Raw genomic sequence first — 9,687 nt, 5'->3', positions numbered from 1 at the left:
ATTTCGGCTCCCTCTCTGCGCTCCAGATTACTCCCCTCCTCTCGCTGTGACTCTCCCTTCCTCCCCACTCTCTGGCAGGCCATGTGGCTATGCTTCCTTCCAGCCCTTTCTTCCTCTGCTCCTACCCTTCTCTGCCAGCACCAGAAAACCGGCCACCTCAGATGAACCTTTGTGGCGGGACTCCAACCGAGTGAAAACACAACTCAGGACCCTAACTCAAGAGGCCTGGACTCAAACCTGGTCAAAACCCAGTTAGGGACTCTCGACCTCCGACGTCCTCATCGCCCTTCGCCTCCCCGCTCCCATCACTGAGACAGGGCAGTTCTCCCTGTGCTGTTTTCCAGTCCCTGGAGATCTGGCTTTCTGGTTTATTAATACTTCTCTATTTTACTCACTTGGCTATTTTCAAGGCTTAACCTCTTTGACTTGACTATCCCTTTGCAAATCCCTCAGCCATTCTGTTTGCCCACTGGTTCTCCCTGATGCTTTTCTCCTCGCTTTCAGTTATTTCTCTCAGTCCTTCTGACTCTGCTTCTCCTGATCCTCCTGCCTCCTGAATTTACTGAGTGGGCGACAGAACGAGACGCCCCCGGACCTGAAGATCACCTTTTCCGACCGAGTTGAATTGGGCATGGGACACACATGGCTGGCCCAGGTCACCTACCCTATGAGGGGTGAGGGGACGGGCTGACAGGAAAGAGGGCTGCTGCAGGGCAGAAGGACCGGCCTCAGGAGACGCGAGGACGGAGGGGCTGGGAAGGAGGGGGCTCAGGAGCAGGGCCGGCTCTGCGGAATCCCGGGAATCCCGGGACTGGGGAGAGGGCGTGCGGCCTATCAGGGCTCTGCTTCCAGCGATCGAGAAGACGACACGGTGGGCGGGACTCCAACTCGCGAGAGAGGGCTTTACTTGGCGAGGCCAGAGGTCAAAAACGGTTTTAAGCAGGAAAATGTCGTCAGAGGCGAGGGTCTACGCGCACCGAGGGCCGAAACCGCCTCAGCAACACTTAAAACCCAAACGAAAAGATAACTGGGCCGCAACGGCAGCTGCAGCGTCTATCCGGGGCCGAGCACCGGGTGCCAGGGTTTTCAGGTCGCTGGCAATTCTCACACCATGAGGACGAGTGAGCGGGCGCGGAGGTGGGGGATGGAGGGGTGGCGAGCTCTGCAAACTTACTCTAGAAGGAAGCTTAGGCGCCGCTCTAGGACCTCGGCTCCGCGTTCTCCAACTTCCGGCTCCGTGGGAAAGGGCTCTTGGTTTTAGAGCCGCGGCTTCCGACCAGGGGCGGGGCGAGCACCCGCTGTGCGCACTGTTCGTGGGAGGGGCGGGGCGTGGAGGGGGCGGGGCCTGTTACCTTGACAGCATTCAGTTACCGTCTGTAACACTGCTCAGGTAAAAGCTTCAAGTTATGTCGGAAGCCAAGATACTTCCTCTTAAGTCTAACAGGGTTTATTCTCAATAAAAACTGTTTTTCACAGCATGTTGTGCTCAGATCCTGCTAGTGAGGCTGAAGCAATTCAGGGAACTGGGAACTTGGGCAGTTTTAAGAAACAAGAATGAGTCTATATTGCAAATACAAAACTCTGCCTGGGTAGAAATGGGCTATTCCCTACTCACACCCTACAAAACAGCAAACTTAGGGTCAGTACCTGGGTGTCTGAGATGGAGGACTTAAGGGATGTGATCATTTGGGTCACTAACCACAGCCTTTTAAGAGCAAGACACTTTAAATGATTATAAACTGCGTTATTGTTTCTTTTACCCAACGTGTTTTAATTATTTCCCCCTTCTAAACCCAACTCTTTAAACAGTGACATAAAGGGGTTGTATAAGCAACTCTTACAATGACAAATATCATTGTGTAAGTTTAAGCTACAGAGAAAAAATTAACTGATACGTATACTGTGAAACGATTATCACAATAAGTTTGCCTAGCATCCATAATTTCATACAGATAACCTAAAAATGATTCTCGACAGTGGATTCACCAATGATTTATCAGATACAACACCAAAATCTCATACCAACAAAATAAAAAAGGTAAATTGCACACATCCTAATTATCAAATATTGTGCAGTAATCCATCCTCAGCAGTGAAAAAACAATGTACACTATACAACAAAAAAATTGCCAAGCATATATTCAATAATAGCTTAACATTAAGAATACATAAAGAACTCGAAAAAGTACTGAATACCAATTCCACCATTGGGGTGGAGGAGCTCTCTTAACCAACCATCTCACATATTGCAAATAAAATACAAAGAGTAACATAAAATAGAAACTTAATGACAAAAATAAAAGACAATCATTTATAATGCATACAAATATAAAAAAAGGAAAGTAGCTAGGCCTTGAAAAAAAATAATGGTTCATCACTGAAGTTATCACTCCACTACATAAGCTCTGTCATTAAGTTGCTACAAAATTAAGTGTGGAGGCAGAATGATCAATAGCACCCAGGTGACAAGCATGCAGCATCAGCAACAGTTTAGTCAACAGCCTCACAAATATGAGGGTGTGAACCTGGACAGTACCCTTGTCAGGAGAAGTTCCTACACCTCTTGGCGAGGTTCAAAGGGCATGGTGATAGTACACGTGAAAAACACTATCACAGTGCCCTTTACACAGGCTTCTGTGACATCACTCAAAGCCAGAAAAAGATGTACAGGTCATAGTCTTCAGATACTTTCTCATCTCACAGAAGACGCTGACCACTATACTAAGTAGCTTCAGGTGGTAATTCTGTATGCAGCAGGAAAATATTACAACCAATAAGGGAAAGGATTCTCCTTTAAAAATTTTCTCTTACCCAGTAAACCCACACCACAGAGAGTCCAGGAGGAGCTGCCCTGTAAACACAGGCGGATTACCACAGCAAAGAACCTGGACATGACTTCAGACCCTAGAGCCACATACTTCAAAATCAATTTAAAAGGAAAAATTATACAAACTAAGGAGAAAGCGAAGTCAGAAAGAGTCTATACTCCCAGACTAGATAGACCAGTACGAGAGGGGAAAACTATGAGATGTGGGGGTCTCATAGCCTAAGATCTTGAGATGGGACTATTTGGTCCACCCAGAGATGCCAAGCTAAGAGCCTGAAAGAGTCACACGTATTCCCTTTGTTGGACTGCTGTCCTTACAGTTTTCCCAAGTGACAGGCACAGAAGACCCAATCCACCAGCCTATTCCACACACCCTGACATGTATGGCAGCAAAAGGAGAGCAGCAGAAACGACTGAGCGATCTCCAGAGGCAGACAGGGACTGAGACAGTTCATTACAGGTTCTGAGGTGCCAGATAAAAGTAAAGAGCAGCCAGTACTTTCCCATTTGCCGATTCTATCTCCCAAATATGACAACTGTGATGCAACCAGCACTGGATCAGGGGTTAGACCCTTGGGGCATCAGCTCTGATCTATATGGACTAAGAATTGAGTAGCCAATAGATCCAAGCCCACAAAGAGAGAAGAGGGGGCAAGGCAGCCCACCTCATGCTCCTCACACTCGAGAACAACCAGCTCACAGCAGCGAGATGGCGAGTGTTGTGGATACAAACCTTGCCTTTGTGTCTGATGGAGCTGCAGCACCACTGGCGGGTGAAAGAACACATGATACATGTTGAAGGACAGGCTGAGGACTCGGGAAAGGTTAAGCTTCCTCTGGGACTTTAATAAACAAACTTCTCTTTGGCCAAAGAGCTGAGAGAATCACTTCCTAGGTAGGTTGAGAAGTCCGGGGTACCCAGGAGGAGAAAGGGGTCTGGGGCTCTCAAGGATAGAAAGCAGTCTGGAATTATCAAGGAGGAGAAAAGGACAAACTTTTTTCTTTAAGCCCAGAGCTGAATGATTACACAACAAAACAACTCCACTTAAACTCTAAGCAGAGACATTACTTTGCCAACAAAGGTCCGTCTAGTCAAGGCTATGGTTTTTCCAGTGGTCATGTATGGATGTGAGAGTTGGACTGTAAAGAAGGCTGAGCGCCAAAGAATTGATGCTTTTGATCTGTGGTGTTGGAGAAGACTCTTGAGAGTCCCTTGGACGGCATGGAGATCCAACCAGTCCATTCTAAAGGAGATCAGTCCTGGGTGTTCTTTGGAAGGAACGATGCTAAAGCTGAAACTGCAATACTTTGGCCACCTCATGTGAAGAGTTGACTCATGGGAAAAGACTCTGATGCTGGGAGGGATTGGGGGCAGGAGGAGAAGGGGACGACAGAGGATGAGATGGCTGGATGGTACCACTGACTCGATGGATGTAACTCTGAGTGAACTCTGGGAGTTGCTGATGGACAGGGAGGCCTGGCATGCTGCAATTCATGGGGTCGCAAAGAGTCGGACATGACTGAGGGACTGAACTGAAGTGAACTGAACATTGTTCTCAATGGTGAAAGACTGAAAACTTTTCTTCTGGGATCGGGAAGAAGGCAAGGATGTGCACACTGCATCACTGTTCAACAAAGGACTGAAGCCCCTAACCAGAGCAATTACACAAGAAAAAGAAATCAAAACTTTCCAAAGTGAAAAATTAGAAAGTTACCGTCTTCCCTAGAGGATAAAGTCTTTTGTGTATAAACTGTAGATTCCATACAGACACAAAAAACCTCCTGCCCCATCAAATAGCAATTTTAGCAAACTTGCAAAATACAACAGTCAACGTGCAAATCAGCTGCATTTCTATACACAATGAACAATGTGAAAAGAAAATCACATAAAAATTTTACTTACTATTGTATTAAAAATGGATGAAATATTTGGGAATAATTCACCAAGGAGGTGAAACATATACACTGAAAACTACTTAAACATTTCTAAAAGAAATCCAAAATAAACAAATAAATCTAGTAGTCATGGACTGGAAATCTCAGTACTCTATATTTCCAACTTACTCAAAGTGTTCCACAGATTCAATGAATTCATAATGAAACATACAATAGATGTACGCAGAAATAGAAAAAACTTGCCAGGAATCATAAAGAATCTCAAGGGGACCAAAAATACTCTTCAATAAGTACAAAGATGAAAGACGAAGGCCACCCTTTTTAAACTTTCAAGCCATATCACAATATCATCCAGATAGTGTAGTACTGGCATAAACACGGATTTATACACCAAGGGAACAGAAGGGAATGTTCAGAAATAACCATTTGCATATATTTAAAATCTAAGAAAACCCAGTGGAAAAAAGACAGCTGCCATAACAAATGGTGAATCTATGGGTTAAACAATGAAGAGGAAACCTCACCTGGATGAAAAGTAAAAACATCTCTGTGCCAAACCACAAAATGAACACAGTGAAAAGACAAAATCTGAACAATGAAGGCAATGACAGTGAATTTCCAGCTCTCAGATTCAGATTCATGTCACAGTTTCAAACAGATGATGGAATAGCACACTCTCTATCACTGATACCTGATTTTGAACTTTGCATCCCATTTCCAATCAAGATTTTGAAGTCAGTGACTCACTCACTTAGCTTCAATTACCTTAGAACAAATTTCCCTTTTTAGGTCTACTTCCAGATTTTACCAGGTACTGTGCACGTTAATACCTGACTTCCACCCACAGCTTCTTAATCCTGATTGACAGAGAGCAGACTGCACAGCCAGAAGGACCCGAGGCAATCCCTGCTGCCCAACAGCACTGAGACCCCTTCTCAAACCTGTGGGTGTGAAGCCCTGCCCAGGATGGTGCCCTCCACACAAGGTCCAGGACACTGGGTCATGGGGAGATGGGATCTAAGTGGAGATGACAGGCCCTGAGGGAAGTTCCCTGCTGAGTGTGCATGTACCAGTGTCAGGAAGGATACTTCAGAGTCAGAGATGATTAGTAAGTCCAAAGAAGGGATTTCAGGAAGGACTGACTGAGAATCAACTGAGAATATGATTTTACGTGAGAAAGAGCCATTCCTTTCTTGCCTTTTTTCCTCCTCTTCCCAGCTTCTTCCTCAGACAATGTAAGTTTTTAGAAGTTGATCTGGCAAGTGGAAAACAGGCTGCTTCAGGCTTAGAATCAACATCCCCCGTTCGTTTGCCACAACCACAAAAACAGGAAGACCTCACTATGTGGAACAGTCCTTTGGTGTCCACTGCCTCAGGTGGGATGCTGTTTCTGCCCTCCTATTTCTTCCCTCACACCTGTCCTGCCCCCCTCGGCAACTTGTTTCTCCTCTTGCTGCTCTTCTCCCCACCCCCACCCTTCTAATTGTCCTAAACATCTATACATCTGTCTTTTTCTTTCTCCAACTCTGCTCCCTCTCTGCCTTCTAGTCACACCCTTTCTCTCCCTGTTACACTGCCACTCTGGGGCACTCCAGGTGTCTAGGCTTACTTCCTTCTCTTCTAGTCAACACCTCTCCCTGTTTCTCTCCTAGGATCACCCCTGTCAGCTCTCCTACCGCAGACGCGCGGCCCCTGTCTCCTTGTCTCCAACTCCTGGAGACCCCACGCCTTTGTCCATTTTTCTTTCACCCACCCGCTGCTTTAAGGGCTAAGTCTATTTCATTTTACCATCCTTTTACAACTGCCTCAGCCATCCTGGGCGACCCCGTGGGTTCTCTCATTGTTTTCCACTTCTGAGTTTGCCTTTCACTCTCAGTCACTGCTTCTTCTGATCCCTCTCGCCCACGTATCTACAGAAATGATGAGTAAATGAAACGCCCGCCTATCAAAAGAGCACCTTTTCCAACAAGAGGGACTCGTGACGGAAAAACACTGGGTGTCACACGTCCAGACCAGGGGTGAGGAAAAGGGACTGACCAGGAAGGGAGGCCTGCGGGGCAGCACGACCGGCCTAAGAAGACGAGGGCAGAGAGGCTGGGAGCCAGGGAGGTTTCGGGCGGGGCGGGCTCTCCAGAATCCCAGGACCGGGGAGAGGACGCGGCCTCTCCGGGAGCGGGGCTGTCCACGCGACCTCCAGGGGCCGACAGGGTGAGGCGATGGAGATGGGCGTGCCCGAATCCCCCTCGCGCCCGGGGACTTTACAAGGCACAGGCGTAGGTACTAACGGTTAAGTTTTAAGCAGGAAAATATCCCGAAAGGCGGTGTCTCTGGGGCCTAAGGCTGAAAAGCAAAAGGCAAGGACAAGCCTCAGAGCGATTTCGAACACTCGACTGGCAACCACGGCCTCTGGGTTTATTTGGGGCGGACGGCGGGGTGTTGGGATATTACTGCTGCAGAACCACCGGGACCCTGAAGCTGGGCGTGGCGAGGGCGGGTTGGACGGCTAAGCGCGCAGCACGCGTTTACACTCGGAGAAAAAAAGTCAATGACCTCCCGGCTCCCTTCTCTCGCGGCCTTCCGCTTCCGCAGGAAACTGCGCACGCGCGGATTCCTAGGCGGAGCTTCCGGGTCGGGGGCTGTGCGGATCGCAGCAGGCGAGGGGCGGGGCGAGGAGCGTCCATGTCTGCCCCAGGAGAGCTAGGCGGGGCAAGGGGCCAGGAGGTGTTTAACAGTCCTGCGATGCCCCATAAATTACAGTCTGTTTTTCTTTTTTAAATTTATTGCCTTTAACATCTAAATAGATAGTATATTCTTCTATAATTACAGTATAAAAATGCCGATGAACAAAATAAACTTTTTGTCATATGTTGAGGAAAGAACGGTGGTAGTAGTGAAAGTCGCTCAGTCGTATCCGACTCTGCGACCCCATGGTCTATACAGTCCATGGAATTCTCCAGGCCAGAACACTGGAGTGGGTAGTCTTTCCCTTCTGCGTGGGATCTTCGAAAGCCAGGGATCTAACCCAGGTCTCCCGCATTGCAGGCGGATTCCTTACCAGCTGAGCCACAAGGGAAGCCCCTGTTAGTAAGATTCATCCAGTGTTTTAGCAACAACATCTAAGCAGCCAGGGTATGGTCAGTGTTTGGGGACAGATTTAAAAATCTGCAATCCGTGCCTACCTTTGATTTCTTCTTTTAGTGCCTGTTGGCTGCTAGACAGTTCTCTTCTCCTTAAATTCTTCCAATTTGATTTGAATTTTATGCATTCCCCCCCAGCCTCCTGGAAATTTTGAGGATGTGGGTCCAGTTGAGCTATTTCAAATCCTGAAAGATCATGCTGTCAAAGTGCTGCACTCAATATGCCAGCAAATTTGGAAAACTCAGCAATGGCCACAGGCCTGGAGAAGTTCAGTTTTCATTCCAACCTCAAAGAAAGGCAATGCCACAGAATGTTCAAACTACCACACAATTGCACTCAGCTCATATGCTAGCAAAGTAATGCTAAAAGTTCTCCAAGCCAGGCTTCAACAGTATGTGACTGTGAACTTCCAGATGTTCAAGTTGGATTTAGAAAAGGCAGAGGAACCAGAAATCAAATTGCCAACATCCAATGGATCCTCAAAAAAGCAAGAGAGTTCCACAAAACATCTACTTCTGCTTTATTGATATGACAAACCCTTTGACTGTGTGGATCACAACAAACTGTGGAAAAATCTTAAAGAGATGGGAATACCAGACCACCTGACCTGCCTCCTGAGAAATCTGCATGCAGGTCAAGAGGCAACAGTTAGAACTGGACATGGAATAACAGACTGGTTCCAAATTGGGAAAGGAGTTCATCAAGGTTGCATACTATTACCCTGCTTACTTAACTTACAGAAAAGTTAAAAAGTGTGCTCTTAACATGCAGAGCACATCATGCAAAATGCTGGGCTGGATGCAAGCTTGAATCAAGGTTGCTGGAAGAAATATCAATAACCTCAGATATGCATATGACACCACTCATATGGAAAAAAGTGAAGAAGAACTAAGAAGCCTCTTGATGAAAGTGAAAGAGTGAAAAAGTTGGCTTAAAACTCAACATTCAGAAAACTAAGATCATGGCATCCCGTCCTATCACTTCATGGCAAATAGCTGGGGAAATAGTGGAAACAGTGTCAGACTTTATTCTGGGGGGCTCCAACATCACTGCTTATGATGGCTGCACAAATGAAATTAAAAGACACTTGCTCCTTGGAAGAAAAGCTATGTCCATGACCAACCTAGACAGCATATTAAAAAGCGGAGACATTACTTTACCAACAAAGGTCTGTCTAGTCAAAGCTATGGTTTTACCAGTAGTCATGTATGGATGTGAGAGCTGGAGTACCAAGAAAGCTGAGTGCCAAAGAATTGATGCTTTTGAACTGTGGTGCTGGAGAAGACTCTTGAGAGTCCCTTGGACAGCAAAGAAATCCAATCAGTCAATCCTAAATGAAATAAATCCTGACTATTCATTGGAAGTATTGATGATGAAGCTGAAACTCCAATACTTTGGCCACCTGATGCAAAGAACTGAGTCACTGGCAAAAACCCAGATGCTCAGAAAGATTGAAGGTTGGAGAAGGGGATGACAGAGGGTGAGATGGTTGGATGGCATCACCAATGCGATGGACATGAGTTTGAGTAAGTTCAGGGAGTTGGTGATGGACAGGGAATCCTGGCATGCTACAGTCCATGAGCTGGCAAAGAGACAGACATGGCTGAGCAACTAAACTGAACTGAATATGCCGTTACAAATAGGTGTGTATATTTTCCTGGGTTACCAATGAGGACTTCCCTGGGAGCTCAGAAGGTAAAGAATCTGCCAGCAATGCAGAAGACCCAGATTTGATCCCTTGGTTGGAAAGATCCCCTGGAGTAGGGAATGGCAACCCACTCCAGAACTCTTGCCTAGAGAATTTCATGGACAGAGGAGCCTGGCAG

At 46.7% G+C, this 9,687-nt stretch overlaps 1 protein-coding gene across 1 annotated transcript in view; it reads right to left on the bottom strand.

Annotated features, from left to right (window-relative positions):
- Positions 1-7,326, bottom strand: part of LOC114118024 (zinc finger protein 665-like) — a 39,158-nt gene extending 31,832 nt beyond the window's left edge. The window contains exons 1-3 of the mRNA XM_060398875.1: positions 7,274-7,326; positions 6,512-6,633; positions 1,175-5,978 (exon numbers count right to left, since the gene is read on the bottom strand). The gene's annotated coding sequence lies outside the window, so the exon portion shown is untranslated. The remainder of the gene's footprint in view (positions 1-1,174; positions 5,979-6,511; positions 6,634-7,273) is intronic.
- Positions 7,327-9,687: the final 2,361 nt, after the last annotated feature.

This window comes from Ovis aries, chromosome 14 (genome assembly GCF_016772045.2).
Source record: "Ovis aries strain OAR_USU_Benz2616 breed Rambouillet chromosome 14, ARS-UI_Ramb_v3.0, whole genome shotgun sequence".
NCBI classification, from domain to species: domain Eukaryota; kingdom Metazoa; phylum Chordata; class Mammalia; order Artiodactyla; family Bovidae; genus Ovis; species Ovis aries.
This window is presented reverse-complemented; position numbering and strand designations above follow the sequence as displayed.